This window comes from Athene noctua, chromosome 2, assembly GCF_965140245.1.
Source record: "Athene noctua chromosome 2, bAthNoc1.hap1.1, whole genome shotgun sequence".
Lineage (NCBI taxonomy): Eukaryota > Metazoa > Chordata > Aves > Strigiformes > Strigidae > Athene > Athene noctua.
In genome coordinates, this window is record NC_134038.1 from 31,502,815 (window position 1) to 31,525,750 (window position 22,936).

Sequence of the window (22,936 nt, forward strand, 5' to 3'; positions counted from 1 at the left end):
ACCTTATCCCATTCCTTTTACCACTGTATATTCAAAAAGGACAAAACATGTCGTCTCACTTGGGAGAATACACAGTACTAACAGTACTTAAAGAAGTATTTGAAAATATACAAGGACTTGTGGATACTTTAACCCAATAGTAGGGCTTTGTGCCTAAATGGTTATATCTGTATACCCAGTCCTAAAACTTCTGACAGCATCATCTCCTTCGATAAAATATTTTCTCCAGCACAGATGTTGCAGAAACAGCTGAAAGGCTATCTTTGAGGACATCTTTACAATTCCCATTTTATTTCCACATAAGTTGGAGAATCAAAGGAAAGTGTGTAGCAAAATATCAGGGTTTCTGTCAGCAGTACTGCAGTCCTGGTGGATTATACAGGACCTCATGGATAGACTGAGGAAACTTGTGGTAACTCCCAGGCCTCTGTAAGTTCTGCTACTTGTTGACGGTCTACTGTGTGATTCTTTCTAATTGTTGATTCATCACAGTAAATTCTGAAAAAATGTGGTGAAAAGTGTTGGAAATGCACTGATGTACTTGATGTTGAAAAACTGGACAATATGAAGAAATTTTAATATGATTAGCAATAAGAGTGACATTGTCATCAGTATGTTCGGCTGTATGCAGAAATATTAAGGCTAAGGTTATAAATATAATAAAGCATTAAGCTGCTGGATAAGCATAGATTATTTTTTTTTTTTACACTATGGATCTATATTTACCCATCAACAATCACATCTGAAAAAAATGTGAACACTTGCATAGCCTTTTCAAATTCATATTAGGTGACATGTCCACTACTCTGATCTACACCCTCTTCAATACTTTGATGATTTATTCATTGGCCATGAATCCAGTGATGTATCAAACCATTATAATAATAGGTCTTCTAACAAGATCTTGAGTGAACAGAAGTATTTTGAATGGATTTAGAAACTTGAGTTATTTAATTTAAACCTCTTTGATGGGGAAGTGTATAAATGTAATCAGTGAGTTTAAATGAGATTTATTGATCATTAGAAAGCTTTTTCTGCTTCTTTATGTCATCTGCAAGTATGGAAGGAAGCACTGGATATAGATTTCCCTACTCACATAATTGAATTAGTTAAGATTATTTATAGCAATCAACACTAACTGCTCTCTGTGAATAATGAAGAAAGATTCTGAGATTATGTCAGAAGTTATGCTTATTTCTGGGACCCATTTTCAGCTGCTGAATTTGGCCAAGACCTATCAAAGCCAAAGAGTTACCAGAAAACAATCCAAGCCATGTGCTTTCAAGTCCAAATTATATTTTTTGCCAATGTACAGAAACATTGCAAATGAGAGTACATCTTCCACTGAAGATATTCAGAGCATTCTGTGAGAATTGATTAACCAAAGACTTTGTATACTTCTTGAAGGGAGAAATTATTCACCATCAGAAGAAAAAAAATTGGGAAAAGGAGATAAGGTAAATATCTTGTATAGTGTAAAGGCAAAACCTTAGGCAAAGCTCTATGATCTAGCTTCCCTCCTAACTCTGTAGTCTTGGTACACAAGTAGTCTTGCAATTACTAGTCCTGACTTTCCTTTTCAGTGAGAAAGTCCTGCTTTTAATGCTATGATCAGCATGTGTCTGGCAGATACGGTATTTTAATGCATAGACCAATTCTACATATTCCGGAAACAACATTGAGATAGGAACTAAAACAATATTCCCAATTCTGCCCATTCAGGTCCCTCAGGCCTGCATCATCTCAGGCAAGCAACGGAATTTCATTTTGGTCTTGGTTTGTTTACATAAACTTTGGGGATAGTAAAACTTACCTGTCTTAATTGAGTGATTCCAGACAGATCTGTACACCTGTAAAAAAATTTGATAAATTAAATGCTTACCCATTTTAAAGATGAAAGTCAGAGTTTAATCACATAATTCTTCCAGAATTATTCAATTTAGCATAGCCTGCTATGAAAATAAATTGCTTTTGAGTAGGAAAAGAATTGAATCTAAACGTGGAAAAGGCTGTTCAGTAAAGAGAAGCCTCAGAGATAATACTGATACCTAAAAGACATAATTCACTTAAAATCATCAAGTCTTCCTGTGATTCTGTACAATCACATAGTATTTCTGTAAAAACAAACTATAACTGAAAACAGGTACTTACCAACATTTTCAAACCTAGCCCACAAGCATTGTGTGATGAAGGGGAAACTCTCTGAGGCAGAATATCACTTTCATATTGTCCTTCACTTGACAGTGCTTGAATCAAAGTGTTAGTCCCCGCACTTGGACTATTCCCTATTATCTATTTTACATTATTCAATAGCCGGAACAAAAAGATATATCCCAAGGTGTCAGGAGTGCAAAACACACCAGCACACTCTCAGCTGGGCCTTCTGGTTACTAGCCTGCTAATTAGGTTGGTTTCCATTCATCCTACTTCTGGCCCCATAAATATTGTATCATCTGCTACATACAGGCCAGCTTCAGCAAAATAAACCTGATACTTGGTGGAGAAGAACATTAAAGTCTGGTATTAATTTCCCTGAGGCTGTAGCATCCTGGAACACACAGGTTTTCTCTCCCTGTAGTGTGAATATGGTCAATGCAGATTTTCTGGGAAAAAAAAAAAAAACAAAACCAAAAATGAACAACCCAGGCAATAACATCTGAGTGATTTAAACAAAAAGCTCTTTAAAGCTCTCTCGTCAGGACTCCAAGCCCTGTGTTCTGAGCAGGAGGAAGGTATCTAATGTATACCCTTGAGTCAGATGCCAAAAATTCAGAAAGGAAGTCTGAACACCTGCTATAGGTAGGACCCTTTTTGACCCTTTACCCTTTTAATGGCATAGGTACCTTCCATTCAAAATTTTGGTAGTCTTTATGGCGATGTTAGAGTAGTAAATGGCTGTAGAAGAAAACAGCTTGGGTCTCCTGCTGTGGCCTGGCATTTTCTTCTTAGGTCTGGTAAACTCAAAGTTACAAATATAAAAGAAGAAATCAGAAATAATAAATGTCTATGCAGAATTTAACTGATTTTAGCTTTAATGATTTAATAATTAAGAAGCAGTCTTCATGTTCCCATATGCTATCTCCTCATTAGTTTCTGATGTATATCTGTCCTGGTCTGAGTGAGTAGGGGGTGGTGTTTGGTAGCAGTGGAGGGGGATATAGTGGTGACCCCTTGGAGAAGATTCTCGAAGCTCCTCTGGCTCTAAGTTGACCCACATTTGAACCAAGGCCAGGCCCATTAGCTGTGCCTCAGCAATAACTTATTTAAGAAGGGGAAACTGGGAGGAGTTGTGGGAGTTGGGTGGAGGAGCTGTGAGGACAAATCTGTGCAAAAACTGAGGTCAGTGGAAGAACAGAGGAGGAAGCAGGGGGCGAAGGTGCGCCACTGTAGAGACTTCCCTGTATCTTATGGTAAGACAGCAGGGCAAATACTCTTAAACAATAGTCTTCAAACTTTTTATGTTTTGATTTTTTCAGCTATTATCCTGGTAAAGAACTGGCCCTCTGAATACTGAGCTATAATGACTCTACTTCCCTTAGGTGCCAAATATTAATCTTTTAGATCCATGAACACGTTTGGTCCACGGACTGACTCAGAGCACACGGGCCACAGACTGCAAAAAGCAGTGTTCTAAAAGCTCAGTCCCTTTCTTGTAGGCATGAAGTAATGAAACATTAAGACTATAATAGGATTATTATATTCATATTGAAACAGCTCTTCAGTCTCTTGGTACTGCTGTGTAATTGAAGTATTACGATTTTATTTTTAAAAGTTTATTAGTATGCCTGAAACCTTAACTGAAAATTCAGCAGATTCTTTGGAACTTTATTTAAAGACTAAATATATGTGAGGAGATTTTGTTAACAGAAACTTCCTTTGATACAAGGTGGACTGAAACTGTTTTAATATGCTTCAATGTTAGATATTAGAGGAAGGGCTAACTGATCTGAGTTTTGTAGTAAATCTACATCACAGAGAGAGGTTTTATGAAAAGTAGTATTCTTAGACATCTCTATTTTTGGTATTTTCTTTTTTTTTTCCTTCAACTAAAAATGTTTGCAGTATGGGTCATTTTAATGAGATTCCTTGTTAGCTTTTGAACTCCTGTGTCCCTTCACACAGTTGCTGTCTTTTAATTTAAAACACAGACTGCAGATTTTTGAGCTGCTGAATTTTTTGAGTAGAGAGCCATCACAACAGTATTTAATGTGCATATTTTTTTGGATGTGTCTGGATTTATATCTGGTAAAGATAAAGTTGTTCTTCTCCCTCAGCCCTCTTGTACCAGAGAGAGAGAATTTGCAAGACAAAAATGTTGACAAACATTTTCAAATGTCATTTAAACATTGCTGAAGAATGAGAGGTTCAACCCTGAATAAATTGGAGTTTTATAATACAATAACAAATGTTCTTCAGTTCTCTAATTCCTTTAAAGCCTGCCATTGTCTGTTTTACTTCACATCTCTCCATAAATTTTGTTTCAGAATCTATCCCCATTGTGGTCTCTGTTGTACAGTCTTACCTTTTTTTGTTCCCTGTGTAAGTATCCTTCCTTGCACTTCCTTCACACAGTTTACAAAGGTAACTCTGGTGCCTCAGGAATTTTTATCCTTTCTCCTCTACCCATTAATGCCAATTTTTTCTATCTTTCCCAGTAAGTACTCGCTCTCATCTTTGTTTTCATCTTTCAACAACTAGGCCTTAATTTTTCCAGTCCTTGAAGCAGAAAAGGTGTTTATCCTGCTTCTTACTCCAAAAAAAATATGCAGCAGAAATGTATTACTGTGGAAATGAATAAGGGGCTCTGAATGTGGTGAAAGCACAAATAGCGCAGAGGATAATGAGTAAATAATTTGGTTTTCTGCTGGTTACTGTTAGAGTGAAGTGGCTTTGTGGGTCAACTACAGTGGGATGGCCAAAAGAGATCAAGTGAAAACTCATAAATAAAAGGAGAAAGACTGAAAATGTTATTATGCAAATGAACATGAACTCTATTTCCTTGCAAAAATATGTGTAGTCTTACTGGATCAGAGTGGAAAATATTGAGACAATGAAGATTCTTCTTCCACAACTAGTGAAAGGAACAAGTAAGTTGAAATGAATATCATGTCATTTAAGACATAAAATATAAACTGAGAAGGCATATACAATACACTAGAATTCCAGGGAAAATTCTACTGTAAGTAGTATGAATTTAGAGACTTCTAATGACACATATGCAAACTGGAAAATAGTTCACAGTATCACAGAATCATCTAGGTTGGAAAGGACCTTGAAGGTCATCCAGTCCAACCATTAACCTAACACTGACAGTTCCCAACTACACCAGATCCCTCAGTGCTGTGTCGACCCGACTCTTAAACACCTCCAGGGATGGGGACTCCACCACCTCCCTGGGCAGCCCATTCCAATGCCTAACAAGATGCTCTGCAAAGAAATGCTTCCTAATATCCAGTCTAAACCTTCCCTAGTGCAACTAGAGGCCCTTAACTCTTGTCCTGTCACTTGTTACTTTGTTAAAGAGACTCATCCCCAGCTCTCTGCAACCTCCTTTCAGGGAGCTGTAGAGGGCGATGAGGTCTCCCCTCAGCCTCCTCTTCTCCAGACTAAACACCCCCAGTTCCCTCAGCCGCTCCCCATATGACCTGTGCTCCAGACCCTGCACCAGCTCCGTTGCCCTTCTCTGGACACACTCGAGTCATTCAATGTCCTTTTTGAAGTGAGGGGCCCAAAACTGAACACAGGAATCGAGGGGCGGCCTCACCAGTGCCGAGTACAGGGGTAAGATCCCTTCCCTGTCCATGCTGGCCACGCTATTGCTGACACAAGCCAGGATGCCATTGGCCTTCTTGGCCACCTGGGCACACTGCTGGCTCCTGTTCAGCCGGCTGTCAGTCAACACCCCCAGGTCCCTCTCTGACTGGCAGCTCTCCAGCCACTCCTCCCCAAGCCTGTAGCGCTGCTGGGGGTTGTTGTGGCCCAAGGGCAGCCCCCGGCATTTGGCCTTATTGAAACTCCTCCAGTTGGCCTCAGCCCATGGCTCCAGCCTGTCCAGGTCTCTCTGCAGAGCCTCCCTACCCCCGAGCAGATCAACACTCCCACCCAACTGGGTGTCATCTGCAAACTGACTGAGGGTGCACTCGATCCCCTCGTCTAGATCATCAATAAAGATGTTAAACAGGAGTGGCCCCAAAACTGAGCCCTGCGGTATACCACTAGACTAGTTTAGTTCCTCTAGACTACTTTAAATTTACCATAAAAGCTGATAGTTTTAACCACTAGTTAAGAAAATTAATGCTGCTATCTACCCCTGTGTGCACAAGTTAAGGCTGCCACCTTGAACCCAGCCATGATGGGGCACCCACAAAATTCTTCCTCCCATTAAAGGGACTGAACAACTATTAAAAATTACTCCTGTAGGCAGGGATAGTCTGAGGAAGGTTAAACTATCATAGTGAGATACTGCATTTATAATATTCACTTTGTGGTCTATCAAATCTGCACAGTACATCTAATTACAGCCTCGTGAGCATGAGCTTGTGATAATTCACCATTATTTTCCCGGCTGTTTGGATCAACGTTTCAATCTGAAACTTTTTAATACACTGGTGTTAAAATTCTTTGCAAATTACTGGGATTTTTAAACTTCAGATATCTATAAATGTCACATTTAATTTCTAGATTTCTTTCTTTCACAGAAAAATGCTTTTTATCCTTATTGGTACTTGTAATCTTTTCCTAACACTTTGGAAACTAACAGTTCTTTGGGTAAAGTATTAAAATAAATTTAATGTGTTCCCGGTCTGAAATGCTCTACTAGAAAATTTCTCCTTCTCACTATTTTTTTCTGACAGATTCAAGCACTGAAACAGTGTATAGGAAGTAATGGGGCATAGCTGAAGTCTGGGATGAAAAGTAAGAAATCAGAAGTGAATATTGCTTGAAGTCAGTTTCTGTTGGGCTCATTTTTCCTGGATGTATAAGGAGACCTGACAGGCAGAATTGCTTGCCTCACAGATTATTGTGTGAACCTCGATGAGATGGACATGTGAAGGAATACACACAAAACAAACCTTAATTATTTTATTTGACCTAACGTGGAAGGTACACGGTAGCTTTAGGGTAGGTACATAACATTTCATACAGCTTTCTTCATTTAAGCAGATTCTGAAGGATAACTGAGTGACTTAGTAAAGCAGCAATAACAGACAATGACTTTTTATGCCAGGTTATAGGTCCAAAGCAACCTTTCGCTGATAGATCTTAGAGTAACATTTCATAACATACCTTGTAGAAGTTATTGTCTTCTCCTTCATTCCTTAGTAAAGAAATGTCATCAGGCCCTCTCTTTTATGCAACTTCAGTATCATTAGCAAGAGTAGAATGAAGCTGGAAAACAAATAAACAAATTACTTGTTTTCCCCTTGTGGCAATCCTTTGAGAACAGAACTGTGACAAAGTATGACAACTTGTATAATACCTCTTTTCTTTTGCACAAAAATGAGGAAGACTGTCAAACAGCTCCCTTCCTCTGCAGTAGGAGCATGTTGGAAAATTGTGTTTGTATGTGAAGGAGGAAGATGTGAGAAGATTTCAGAAGGTAATTGCAGACAGAAGATTTTATTATTATTATCATTATTATTATGATTATTACTATATGCTTGGATAGAAGAAATAATAGGCATATGATGACTAAGAAAACTTCAACAATCAAACAGTAACTTTTTTTGTTTGTATTCATGTTAATTACACATTTTGTATGGGTAAGCATTTTAATTTCAGAGTTACTGAGTAGTCAAACTCCCCATGAAGCAGGTATCAAGAGGTGTGTGAAGCACTGAAACATCTGTGTGTTGATCTGGGGTAGCATAAATCAAGCCTTTAGAATTCTAACTTATTAATAGAAAACAGAAACTGAGTTAAAACTGTTAAAAGTAATTATGAATTATAATCTCACAGTAAAAACTTGAGTCATGCAGATCTGTTGCACATGCTTAGCTTTAATCCCCTGATGTCAATGAGACTACTCAAGTGCTTCATGTGAAGCATGAACAGAACAATAAATCAGTTTATTTTAACGTACCAAAAACCCAAGGTATTTCACCAAACCAAATCTAATATAAAGAAAGTCTAAGACTGCTAATACTATTGTTTACATATCTTATATAAAACTCTTTTTTCTGTGTTTAGGAATGCAGGCCACAGACTGTTTGTCCAAAATCACAGAGTGTATAGACATTTCTCTTAAGACTGCATAGTTTCTTTATAACACTGATTGTCTTTATCATATGTGTATAATTCTCAGTCACCTTTAAATTCCAAACATGCCACAGACCTGGTCCAAAAGAACCAAACAAATATTATAACAAATAAAAGATTTTGTTCTGTGGTGTCGCAGTAAGCTGCGACATCAGATTCCTGGCTCCGGGGTTCCTGCATAGGTATTCTCATTACAGTTGAATGAAGCATTTCAGGACCAGCATTTATCTGAAAGTGATTCTTCACAAAAAAAAAAAAAAAAAAAAAAAAAAGATAATCCTTTAATTGATGTTCATTCATTACGTTGGATTCCTGTATTCTGTGCCATCACCACTGAGCATTGTATCCTTGCCAGACTTGCATTAGATACTTATATGTTGGAATGTTCCTCTCAAACACCAAACTCGTCGAGCTGCTATAAAGTATTCATGTAGCAGGACAAAGATAATGTTGAGAATACATGATGGTGATGGGGAAAGAGGAACAAAATATAACTAAGATTAATTTTACATTAGAGAAGTTTCTGTAGTGAAATTGAACTATTTTAGCAGAGCAAAACTTAAGAAAATATAACAGTATTTAAAGTAAGAATGGACATAGGATATGCATATTTTATAAGAGTTTAATAAGTGAAATGATTGCTGAAATGCACACAGTATGAACAACAAACAGGGGGAGCTTGAGGCCATGATGCAGCACGAGAACTATGACATAGTAGCTATAACAGAAATGTGGTCAGATGCCTCACATGACTGGAGTGCTGCAATCGATGGCTACAAACTCTTCAGGAGGGATAAACAGAGAAGGATAGGTGGTGGAGTGGCCCTGTCTGTAAGAGAATGCTATGACAGCTCAGAAATCAAGTATAGTGATAACGGGATTGAGACTGTTTGGATTAGGATTATTGGACCAATAAAGCAGATCTTGCTGTGGCAGTCTGCTATAGACCTCCCAACCAAAGCAGTGAAGTGGATGAAGTTTTCTATAAATAATTGGGAGAAACCTTGTGGTTACCTTTCATTGTTCTTGTTGGGGGAATTTAACCTCCCAGGTTTCTGCTGGGATCACAACACAGCAGAGAGGGAACAATCCAGGAGGTTCCTGGGATGTGTGGAGGATAACTTCCTCACACAGCTGGTGAGTGAGCCGACCAGGGAAGGTGCCCTCCTGGACCTGATTCTTGTGAACAGGGAAGAGCCTGTGGGGGAAGTAAAGGTCAGAGGCTGTCTAGGGTGCAGTGATCATGAGATGATTGAGTTTTCAATCCTTGGAGAAACAAAGAGAGGGGTTAGTAAAACTGCCACCTTAGACTTCCATGGGGCAGACTTTGACCTGTTCAAAAGACTGATTAACAAAATCCCTTGGGAGGCGGCATTGAAGGATATGGGAGCCCAGGAAGGCTGGACATACTTCCAGAGAGAAGTCTTAATGGCACAGGAGGAGGCTGTTCCCGCACGCTGGAAAACAAGCAGGTGGGGAAAGAGTCTGGCCTGGCTAAAGAGGGACCTTTGGCTGGATCTCAAGAACAAGACCTTTGTCTCAAGACCTTCGGAGGAAGGGGCAGGTCTCTCATGAAGACTATAAAGATGTAGAGAAGCTATGCAGAGAGAACATTAGGAGAGCCAAAGAGCAGCTAAAGCTCAGCTTGGCTACAGCTGTTAAAGATAATAAAAAATATTTCTATAAATTCATCAACAACAAAAGGAGGATTAGGAAAAAATCTCCCTCCTTTACTGGATGCAGAGGGAAACATGATAACAAAGGATGAGGAAAGGCTGAAGTGCTCAGTGCCTACTTTGACTCAGTCTTTAGCAGTGGAACTGGCTGTTCCCTGGACACCAGCCTCATGAGCTGGGAGATGGGGAGGGGAAGCAGACTGAGGTCAGCACAGTTGAAGAGGAGGTGGTCAGAGACCTGCTGCACCACTTGGATGCACACAAGTCTGTGGGACCGGATGGGTTACACCCAAGGGTGCTGAGGGAGTTGGCAGATGTGCTCGCCAAGCTGCTGTCCATGATTTACCTGAAATCATGGCTAACTGGGGAGGTCCCATTGGACTGGAGGTTGCAAATGTGACACCCATCTACAGGAGAGGCAGAAAAGAGGATCTGGGAAACTGTAGACCTGTCAGTCTGACCCCGGTGCCAGGGAAGGTCATGGAGCAGGTCATCTCAAGTGCCATTAAAAGTCATATAATGGACAACCAGATGATCAGGCCCAGTCAACATGGGTTTACGAAAGGCCGGTCTGCCTGACAAACCTGCTCTCCTTCTATGACAAGATGATCCGCCTGTTGGATGAGGGAAAAGCTGTGGATATTGTCTAGCTGGATCTTTGAAAAGCATTTGACAAGTTCTCCATAGGATTCTTATACAAAAACCATCTGCTCATGGCCTGGATGAGCAAATGGTCTGCTGGGTCAAGCACTGGCTGGATGGACGTTCCCAGAGAGTGGTGGTCAATGGAGCTAAATCCAGCTGGTGGCCGGTCACAAGTGGTGTTCTCAGGGCTCAGTGTTGGGACCATTTCTGTTCAACATCTATATTGATGATCCTGATAAGGACATAGAGTGTATCATCTGTAAATTCGCAGATGACACCAAGTTAAGCAGGAGTGTCGATCTGCATGAGGACAGGGAGGCACTGCAGAGAGACTTGGATAGATTGGATCAGTGGGCCAACATCAACAGGATGAGTTTCAACAAGGCCAAGTGCCAGGTCCTGCATTTCGGTCACAACTACCCCCTGCATCGCTACAGGCTTGGGGAGGTGTGGCTGGAGCTTTCTGGAAGAAAAAGATCTGGGGGATTCTAATTGACAAGTTGCTGAACATGAGCCAGCAGTGTGCCCGGGTGGCCAAGAAAGCCAACGGCATCCTGGCTTGTATTAGAAATAGTGTGACCAGCAGAAGTAGGGAGATGATAGTCCCCCTGTGCTCTGCACTGGTGAGGCCACGCCTGGAGTGTTGTGTCCAGTTTTGGGCACCTCAATACGTGAGAGATATCAAGGTGCTGGAGCGAGTGCAGAGGAGGGCAACAAACCTGGTGAAGGGACTGGAGAATAAATCCTATGTGGAGAGATTGTGGGAGCTGGGACTTTTAGTTTGAAGAAGAGAAGGCTGAGGGCAGACCTCATCACCCTCTACAGCTACCTGAAAGGACATTGTAGAGAGGTTGGTGCTGGTCTCTTCTCACAGGTAATTAACGATAGAACAAGAGGAAATGGCTTTAAACAGCACAGGGGAGGTTTAGACTGGACATAAGGAAAAAATTTTTCACAGAAAGAGTGGTCAGACAGTGGAATAGGCTGCCCAGGGAGGTGGTGGAGTCACCATCCCTGGATCTTTTTAAGGGTTGTTTAGATGAGATGTTGGGGGATATGATGTAGAGGAGAACTTTGTAGAGCAGGGCTGATGGTTGGACTCAATGATACCAAGGGTCTTTTCTAAAATGAATGATTCTGTATAATTCTGTGTGATTTATATGGTCATGAGGTTAGTTTTATATTACTTGGAGTCTGTATATCAAATTTAGATATCCTCTTTAAATATGTTCTGTAGCTTAGAAAAAAAAAGTTATAGGTTTGCTGTTGTAATGACTAGTTTGAAATTTTATAGTGAGAGGTCAGTTAAAATGATTATGGTGGTTTCTACTGGCCTTAAAGATGTAAGAATTCAACAAAGTCCTCTTGAAAACTAAAAATAGATTTAGTCACTGTCTGTCAAATTTTAAATGTCTTCCATTGACAGATAGTAAAGGCCTTCAATCTATGAAGCACAAAGTGATTATCTATCTTGGAGAATATAAAAATTCGATTATAAATTATTGCAACAAGCAAAGGGTAAAAGCTAAAGGTGATATTTGTATTTAAATACAAATTTTATTATTATAATGCATTCTAATTGATGATCCATTTACAACAGCATTAGTATGCCTTTTTAAAAAATCAAATCATTCAAATGGCATAACAATGGTTAGTCCTTTTTGTGTATTTTTATGCCTATTGATTTTAGGAATCTAACACATGATCCCTAATATTATTACTTTATGATTCTTTATTAGGTGTGTGTTACAACACAAAAGATTTTCTTCTGGTGTGTAGCCCCGTTGCAACTGTTCAGGTTCCCTTCACTTCTGATAGTATAAAGAAAGTCACATTACTTTTTTTCACATGGACATTCACCAAGAGTCCAGAAGCAAAGGTAATAAAGACCCGTGTAGTTTCACCCCTGCATTATCAGAGTGTCTACTTAAAAAATAAACTGAGTTTTCAAATAATACTGTATTGACAGCAGAAAGCTTTGGGACAGGCTTGCTCCATTTGGAGTTTCAGATGGATACTTCTCTTACCTTCCAGTAGGAAGATTTAGTATCAAACAGTAGTGAAAATAAATACAGTTTGAATTGGAATTACTTCTCTATACCATCTAGTTTAGAAATACAAGACAAGCAAGAAGTGGCAACTATTCCCACTACTAGCTGGTTTGGAAGTGACACATACACACAGTAAAAATAATTAAATCAGTGGCATTCGCTTCTTTGTATTGAGAGCAGAACCACATATTATGGTGATTGCGTGCTAAAGATCATAACATGATTCATTACCAGTTCAAATGGGAGGTTTTTTACAATCTATTTATATTCTAGTTCTGCACAAAACTTACTCCATCCTCATGAATTTTGATTATTTCTCTTCATATGTACAGACTTTCAGTTCATACATGTTGCTGTTCTGATTAATTAATGGCACAGGAAAATTCTGAAAACTCCCTTATTCTCTCAAGCTTGCAATAAAATTTTTCAGGAGGCTTATTTAGAAGAATTTCTTTATCTCAGGCATATCTACCATGCTGCCCGTCATATCAACCATAGCTAATTCTTTTTTACATCAAGAACATTAAGTTTCCTAAACTGCTCATGAGTCCTGAATCTACTGAAATCAGGTAGTTTAAATATGTGCTCTTACGATGCACTTTCTTCTGAAAGCATATTCTAAACAAACTCATAAACTGCAGAGAGTAAACCTTTCAAAACTGCTCAGCTCACAGCTCTTCCATTAGTGTTACTGTCAAATATATAAAATGAAAACCACAGAAATCCTTTCTGTTGCTGTATCAGGTGTCAGATATTGTCCTGCTAGTTAATCTCTAAAAGTAAGAGGGAAGCTTAATAAAACTATAGCTAGAATCCTTTGACATGAATCCTACTCTTACCTGTGGATTACAATGTAATCCCATTATAGTCTTTCAATATCCTTTATCTAACAGGAAAAGCGATGTCTTAAAATCCTTCTTATTTTTGAATGTTATTATGCATTATTTTGTTCTATTGTTAGTGAATGCAATCTTTCTCTAAAGATATTGAAACGTAGGAATGTAAGAGTTCCTGAGTCCAGGACTTTTTTTTTTTTTTTTTTTTTACAATATTCAGTTTGGAAAACATTCAGACTGTCATTGTCAAACAAATATGGCCACATCTGTTTGAAGCTTCTCTCTTTCTTTTTGACAGCATATCACTCACCTTTTGATCATCATGGCCTGAGTAGAATTTTGGCCAGCAGTCTGACTGGCTCAGGGTGCAGCTTCATCTTCTCTTAAGTGATGTTCACATATCTGCAATGTCCCTTTCCCTTTTGCTGTCAAGATTCTTCTCATTCTCTCTCTTGAGAGCCCTCTCAATTCCACTGTCCTTTTGCATGAATAGAGCAACTGTGGTGTTATGCTAGCTTTTTCTATGGAAAGAATCCTTGCAAATCCTTGGGCCTATATACAGACATAATAAGTGATAAAATAATAATAATATAAGGCATTATTTTTATTCATTTCCAGTACCTTTTTGCACTAAATTCCCTTTGAGCTAGTCATAAGTAGGGAAATATAAGCAACAGCTCTAGAATCAATATTGGTCTTTACAATTTGTTTTGAGTCTCATCGGGCAGGGGTAAAGGATGATATGAAAGGATGATGAAAGCAAAACATGAAAGTTATTGTTTTCCTGTAAAATTAACAGCCTAGTTGTTGGTCTTTGCTTCATCCTGCCACATTCTTGGATATGCTATACAGAACTCAGTGATTATATGAATCAAAAAGTCAAGTACATGTTTCAGTTCACTGTAACATTTAGTATTTATTTTATATTTCTTTAGTCTTTCATCATTGTAGTTCATGACATGAACAAAATAGAAATGTGTATTTTCAAACTAAAGGTGCTTAGAATAGTAAATAATAAGAAATCTATCTGTACAATAGAAAATCAACTTTTGATAATTGCAATGATTAGTGTCTGCCACTTCCTGAATTAAGAACCAAGTATCAACTGTCTGATGTTACCCAAAACTTGGAAGATAAAACTATACTGTTGATTTCTTCTAGTGCAAGGTTTTTCAACCACTACTCTTTTCTGAAGCTACTGACAACATACTTTTTTCTGCTTTTCAGTAGAATCAAAATATTTTTAAGAACAAAAATGAAGTTTCCATGATCAGATTTCTGTAACACACTGAATGTTCAAGGAAAACATACAAACAACAAAGTTGTTTCAGTTTTTTTACAAAGCAACTGATGTTCTTCAAAAGATAACGGAGGCTGTGTCAAAAAAGTTGCACCAAGATTTTAAAATATTTATAAAAATATATAGTGAGAGCAACCCTGTGATGAAAATATTTAAAAGCATATGACCTTTTCTGATAAAGCCTCCTCGTGGCAGGGCCATTATGCACAATATATTATGGTAAATTGCTTTTTTCTAGGTGTAATATGTTTATGATATTAGAATTAAAAAAAAAAAATGTGTATATTGCAAGTACACAAAATAGAAAATTAAGGAAAATGGAATGTATGGTAAGAACTAGCTGAATGAAAGCTTTTTTATGCTCAAAGCCCAGAAAGGGGCTATATAGGGAATACAGTATTACTAAAGGCAGTTTAATCTCAAGCAGTCTGAGAGAAATCCTAACCCTTTCCAAATAATCCAGTGCAACTATACCTCTACCCTCAAATATCTAATTCCTCGAGAATACCCAGTGTTTGTTAAAAAATTGAGTTTCTGAACATATAGATTCTTTTCTAAGTTATTGATTCTGAACTTTGACCCCCAGCTTTGTTGCAGACACCCAATTACTCTTGTAAAGTACTCCATCCAGATTTGAGCAGAGGCTAGAAAATTACCTAGTGTTTTTTAAATTATAGGACATAAAATGGAATAAGTGTGCAAATAAGACATACATCATAGACATAGTACTGATTTCAATTATTGACTTATTACAAAACTTCATCTGTTTTATGTTGCCTGTCAGCCTGCAGCAAGATCATGGAAGTCAGCATAGAAATATCACTCTTGAGTCAAGCAAAACAATTATCCTTTGCTTTTTCAAGCTGGTGAAGTTACAGTAATAAGCTTGGGGGGAATTGATAATGAGCTTTGTAAAGGATTTAGTGGTGGTGTTCTTTATCGGGTTTTTTTGTGTTGTTTGGACAAGTCTTTGCTTCTTGTCTACTAAAGCCTGGACATTCAAAAATAAATATACAACCTTCCTCTGCTCAGAGGAAGGAGGCACCGAGAAAGAAGTCAAAAAAGCAAGGAAGAAGGAAGAGAGGTAAGGAGTCCTTATAACTCCCTGTCTTTCATCTCAGGAAGGAAGAAAATTAAATAAATGAGAAAATGGAATGACTTCAGCTGTTTTGCTTTCCATCTTGAAAAGCTACAAGAATCTGCATGGCTCCAACTGTTGACCCTTACAGGACCTGGAACTAATAAGTGTACCACTCTAGCTTCTATTTTTCTGCCTCTCTGTCCTGGGAGTAAAAGGGTCAGAACTAGGCTTTCAGTGAGCATATCACATATATTCTGCTCTCTGAGATGAAGGGAAGTAGAGAGAAGAAGAGTGAGAAAAAAAAAAAATTCATGATTGGAGGTATTCCAGACTTGTGCATGACCTTGGGGAGTGGAACCAGTGGGACACTCCATGCAGATTCCTCTACTAACTGTCAGCTGCCTGGGGCAGACATAAAACTAAACATAGTACTGACCTTGCTTCTGTTGTCCAACATATCAGGGAGTGGTTGGGTCAGCGGATGTAGTTATGCAGAATATCCTGCAGATTCAGCTCCTGGGCTATAGGATGAGAGCATTAACAAGCATAATGACAGCCTCATCAGCCGCTGTCCTCCTTACCAGGACAGCATGAAGCTGCTCCAAAGATTCACCTTCTGCCAGCCCTCAAAATATACACAGCTCCCAAGATGAATCCTTTCCAGCTTGGGGAAGGCTGCCATATGTCAGAATAAATCTTGGGTTTAATCTAGAACAGAACCAGCAAAACTCAAGTTGCATGGTTCAGTGCATGAACTGGGTTAAAACAGTAATTAATATTTGCAGGTATGTGTTGCAAAATAAGTCATTACCAAATTCTCATCCCACCTAAAAAAAAGAAGCAACCAAACAGCCAAACAAAACCCCCAAAACTGATCAAGTGAGAAATTAGTCAAATATTATTGTTTTACAGTTTTCAAATATAGAAGTGACACATTTTGCTCAGGTAATTACTTCCAGTGCCAAGACAGTTATGTCAAATGTTACTAAAGTGAAATAAAATTTCTTGTTTCCCTTTTTGCTGTTCTTGTTGTTGTAGTAGGACTTCTCATAGTAACTGTAACCTTCCATTCACTTTTCTACTCTTACAACAAGAACAGAACAAAATAAATGCCAGATGAGAATATGTTATGGAATCATTACCATTGTGGTGTAACTGGTTACTTCATGTGAAAAGGAGAACATTTCTTAGATGGAGTCTGCTGGGGATTACTCCTGCTTATATCTCCAAACAGTAGCAAATGTACATCTAATATCAGGTAATTACCTTTGAGTGGATGACTGAACTAATCCCACTGTCTTCTGAGTTTCCAATTAAAAAAATAGGCTTACCATGTCCTCAAGATATTATTTCAGAAAATATAGCTCATTGGAGGGTCTATAAAATATGACCTATTAAAGATACTGAAACAGTTGGGTTCCTGTACTCTAGAGAAGAGAAAACTGAAAGGACATTTGTTAACAACCTTCAAATATGTAAAAAGTTTCTGCAAAGAAGAAAGTAGTAAACTGCTTCCCTGTGGTTTTCTGGGATAGCACAAAGAGTAATTAGATAAATTTCAGCAGGGGAGATTTAGCTTTGATATCAGAAACAACAATTTAATGATATTCAAATGCTAAAATATATCACATAAGGAAGTATCAGAATCTTCATCACTGAACATTTTTAAGAGCAGGTCTCTCATACATAAGGAAATGTTTGGTTATATTTGACAGTTAATCAGCAATCAATGGTATAGTTGACAAAATTTTGAGACAGAGATCAACTAAGTGGTTTTTAGAGACATCTTCCAGCCCTATTTTCTATTATCCAAGATTAATTATAAATCTAAAGCTATCTGTAATACTAGAAATATACCGTAGAAGTCTGTAAATTCCTTAGCTTTCTGCATTTTCCATTTGTGATTTCATTAATAACCAAGTAACTCCAGTTTGAACCAACATCAAGAACTACCGTGGGAGCCAACAATATTCTTATCTTAATCTGTGGAAATCTAAATACATATTGTTTCTCCTAGTACTGTCCATTGTGGGATTTAGGCTATGTTAATTTAGAGCTACATCCTGATGTTTGATATGTCTATGACTATGTCAGAGATGGTCAGTGACTGCATACTGAGCTGGAGCTTTCTGCCCCACACAGAGAAATGCAGAATTAGGGAGCTGACATTTGATCAGGTCTTGTTCTAAAATTTATCAGGATGCAAACAGAGACTATATTAACCTGGGAAAGCTACAATTCCTGCAGTTTTGATCTGTCTTATATAAAACAAGACCAAAAATGGCCAAAAAATGTTCCAAAAATATTTTAAAACTGGGGTCCAGATTACTTTTATCTCTAAAATGGAGAGGCCATTTATGTACAGATAAGCAGTAAAAATTATTACAACACATTGCAAAAATATTAGATTCAGTAAGAATTCTGCATGATTTTGCTTCTTTACTGCACTCTCTCTAATCTGTTTTTTCATAGCTGCTGTTTGTTTAGACTGTTTGCCAGGAAGAGTACATTCTAAGATGTTAAACAACATTTTTATGTGCATATAAATACATGTGACAACAATTTATATTTCAGATAGCAATGATATAATTCTGAATTTCCTGAGGAAACTGGATCAGAACATTTTTCTGTTTTGTTGAGGTGCACTGAATATATCATTTTTATGTTTTGTCCATTTGATATCAAGCTTCTTCTGCAAAAAGACTCTGACTTTTAATGAAAACTGTACAAGAACTCAATACCCTCATTACCCCAATTTTATTTATTTTGCATATTAAGTATTATTTGCTTATCAAAATTTTTAAAGTGTAAACTCACCAAATAGTGTTAAATTCTGAAATATATGTTCAATTACATATCTGTTAGATGCCAGTATCTGGGTAATATAAGACAAATTTTTCTTTTCTCAAGATATACTACACTTCACTGGCCTTAAATTGTTTTGCAATTTGAAGCAGAAACCAGAGTCAGGTATTTTCTTTGTTTGATGTACTTATTTACAGAGCTCATCCTTACACAACAGCAGATATAGTTTAATGAGCAGCCTTAATACTAATAACTATCTCTCCAAGCAAAGGGAAGGGAAACACTGTTATCCTGCTTTACAAAGCAGTGCTGGACTGTTTGTGTCTCCTGGTTCTGTTAGAAATCTAAATTGCTCAAAGGACAAGTGTTGAATTCTCCTCCTCAGTTCTTGAAACAAAGTTGTATTCTTTCCCTCAGTTTTTGGACTTGACCCTTGACATGTTTCTCTATCTCAATACTCCTTGAGTCACATTCTTCAAAGATTTACCTGGATGTCTACTTTATTTTGAACAGCATCTCTGCAATTCAAAGGAACTTCTCAGATTTGCCTGGAAGATAGTAGAAGGTATGAGTGACACATTAAGGGTTTTTTAATAAACTATCCAATTGCACATTTTCCATTTTCTGGCAGTCATATATGCGTTTGTGTGACTGCAATATGGAGGACTAAAGACTCTATAAACACAATTTAAATTTTTAGCATAGAACTGCAGCAAAAAATAACCAGAGAATGTAAAAAAAAAGCAGAGTGAAAGAGTGGAAGAGCAAGAGTGAGAAGAAATTATTTTTATTCACTCTAAATTCACTATTTAATAGGGCCTCCATTAAACAGCTGAATATGATTCACCTTGCACCTAAAAACTTCACTTTCTCTACTAAAGAGATGCACTTTCACAGTAAATTTAAAACAAACTTATGTAGCCCATCTGAAGTGCACACAGCATGGGTAACAAACAGGAGGAGCATGAATCCATGATGAAACAGGAAAATTATGATGTAGTGGCTGTTACAGATACATGGTGGGATGTCTTCCATGACCGGACTGTGCCAGTTGATGGCTACGAGCTCTTTAGGAGGGATAGACAAGGAAGGAGAGGTGGTGGGGTGGCACTCTATGTTAGGGACTGTTATGATTGCTTCGTGCACAGGTGTAGTGAAGACAGGGTGGAGTTCTTAGTGTTAGAATCAGGGTGAAGGCCAACAGGGCAGATGTTGTAGTAGGAGTCTACTATAGGCCACCCACCCAAGACAGAGAGGGGGATTAAATATCCTATAGGCATTTAGAAGAAATCTCATGATCACTTGCCCTTGTTCATGTGGGAGACTTTAACTTCACAGACATCTGCTGGAAATACAACACAGCAGAGTGGGACCAGTCCTGGAGATTCCTGGAATATGAGGCAGATAACTTTCTGACACATCAGGTGAATGAACTGATCAGAAAAGGTTCCCTGCTGGACCGCTTCTTTGTGAAAAGAGAAGGACTGGTGGATGATGTGGCGGTTGGAGGCCAGCTAGGGCACAGCGATCATGAAATAATAGAGTTCTCTATTCTTAGAGAGGCCAGGAGAGGGCTAAGCAGAACTGCCATGTAGTTCCAAAGGACTGACGTTGTCTTGTTTGTGCAGCTGCATGACAGGATCCCTTTGGAGACGGTCCTGCAGGGCAAAAAGGGTCCAGGAAGGTTGGGCGCTCTTTAAGTAGGAAGTCAATGGCACAGGAGCAGGCGGTCCCCAGGTGCTGTAACAGAAGCTGGCAGCAGAAAAAGCCATCCTGGCTAAACAGAGAGCTTTTGCTGCAACTCAGGGAAAAAGGGAGAGTTTACAGCTTTTGGAAGAAGGGGCTAGAAACTCACAAGGATTACAAAGACGCCGAGAGACTATGCAGGGTGGAAATCAGGAGGTCTAAAGCCCAGCTAGAAATTAATCTGGTTTCAGCAATCAAGGACAACAAGAAATGTTTCTATAAGTATGTGAGCAGCTAAAGAAAGACCGGGAAGACCTTTCATCTCCTACTAGATGCAGAAGGAAACATGGTAACAAGTGATGAGGAGAAGGCTGTGGTGCTCGCCAAGCTGCTTTCCATCATTTACCAGCAGTCCTGGCTGACCAGGGAGGTCCCGACTGATTGGAAATTGGCCAATGTGACGCCCATCTATAAGAAGGGTCAGAAGAATGATCCGGGAAATTACAGGCCTGTCATCTTGATCTCGGTGCCCAGGAGGCTGATGGAGCAGCATTTCCTAAACACCATCACACAACATGTGCCGGACAACCAGATGATCAGACCCAGTCAGCAGGATTTTATTAAAGGCAGGTCCTGCCTGACAAACCTGATCTCCTTCTACGACAGGGCCACCTGCTGATTTGATGAGGGAAAGGCTGTGGATGTTGTCTACCTTGAATTTAGTAAGGCCTTTGACATCGTTTCCCACAGCATTCTCCTGGTGAAACTGGCTGCCCGTGGCTTGGATGGGCACACGCTTCTCTGGGTAAAAAAGTCTGGGACTGGATGTCCGGGCCCAAAGAGTTGTGGTGAATGGAGTTAAATCCAGTTGGAGGCCAGTCATGAGTGGTGTCCCCCAAGGCTTAGTGTTGGGGCAACTCCTGTTTAACATCTTTATTGATGATCTCGATGAGGGGATCGAGTGCACCCTCAGTCAGTTTGCAGATGACACCCAGTTGGGTGGGAGTGTTGATCTGCTCGGGGGTAGGGAGGCTCTGCAGAGAGACCTGGACAGGCTGGAGCCATGGGCTGAGGCCAACTGGAGGAGTTTCAATAAGGGCAAATGCCGGGGGCTGCCCTTGGGCCACAACAACCCCCAGCAGCGCTACAGGCTTGGGGAGGAGTGGCTGGAGAGCTGCCAGTCAGAGAGGGACCTGGGGGTGTTGATTGACAGCCGGCTGAACAGGGGCCAGCAGTGTGCCCAGGTGGCCAAGAAGGCCAATGGCATCCTGGCTTGTGTCAGCAACAGCGTGGCCATCAGGGACAGGGAAGGGATCTGACCCCTGTACTCGGCGCTGCTGAGGCCGCCCCTCGATTCCTGTGTTCAGTTTTGGGCCCCTCACTACAAAAAGGACATTGAATGACTCGAGCATGTCCAGAGAAGGGCAACGAAGCTGGTGCAGGCTCTGGAGTACAGGTCGTACGGGGAGCGGCTGAGGGAACTGGGGGTGTTTAGTCTGGAGGAGGCTGAGGGGAGACCTCATCGCCCTCTACAGCTCCCTGAAAGGAGGTTGCAGAGAGCTGGGGATGAGTCTCTTTAACCAAGTAATAAGTGATAGGAGTAGAGGTAATGGCTTCATGTTGCGCTAGGGAAGGTTTAGACTGGATATTAGGAAGCATTTCATTACAGAACGGGTTGTTAGAGGTTGGAATGGGCTGACCGGGGAGGTTGTGGAGTCCCCATCCCTGGAGGTGTTTAAGAGTCAAGTTGACATTGCGCTGAGGGATCTGGTGTAGTTGAGTACAGTCAGTGTTAGGTCAAAGTTTGGACTGGATGATCTTCAATATCTTTTCCAACCTAGATGATTCTGTGATTCTGTAAATACAGCATTTGCAAAGGCATATTCCTTCTGCAGTCTCAAAATGTTAACACAGAAATTAGTGAATCCAGGACAACCAAAAGCACCCATGAAAGAGCAAGTATTCTTTTATTCCAGACATAGCTTAGAGTATCATGAATGTTATGGTAATTTTGGCTTCATTCTTCATCTCTGGCTTTCACATTGTAAAATGTCTCATCTTCTGAAAAAGCAGAACATTGAGATAGCTTTCTAGTTTCTGTGCCAGCTAAAAATTTACCCAGGAAATATTAACCTGCCTGCTTTTTTTTTTGTGGTGTTAAAGCCTTTTTATTTCATAGTGAATTCTGTTACCCTACTGTCTGAAATAACCAGAGAACAGCAACTGTTTCTGCACAGAAGATGAAGGAACCAGACACAAAGCAGCCAGATATTTGTTCCCTACATTTTCTCTGTCATATATACATACATACACCTATTTATCTAATTTTCTTTCTTTTATTTCATATCATTTTAGATGCATTTCATTGTCTGTGACCTCTTGAACCATTTTATCCTAGCAGGGGATCTGTTTTGATTAATATGTGAGACTGGTTCAGTATGATCCTATATTATGCTAATCTACCAGCAGACATTTGTTAGACTAATGATGTTATAACTCAGTGTTATAACAGCTGCTGACATCAATGGTTTTGGCTGACTTGGTCTTTCTTTATATAATAATGTTAAATTACTGTGATCTCACTATATGAACAAAGA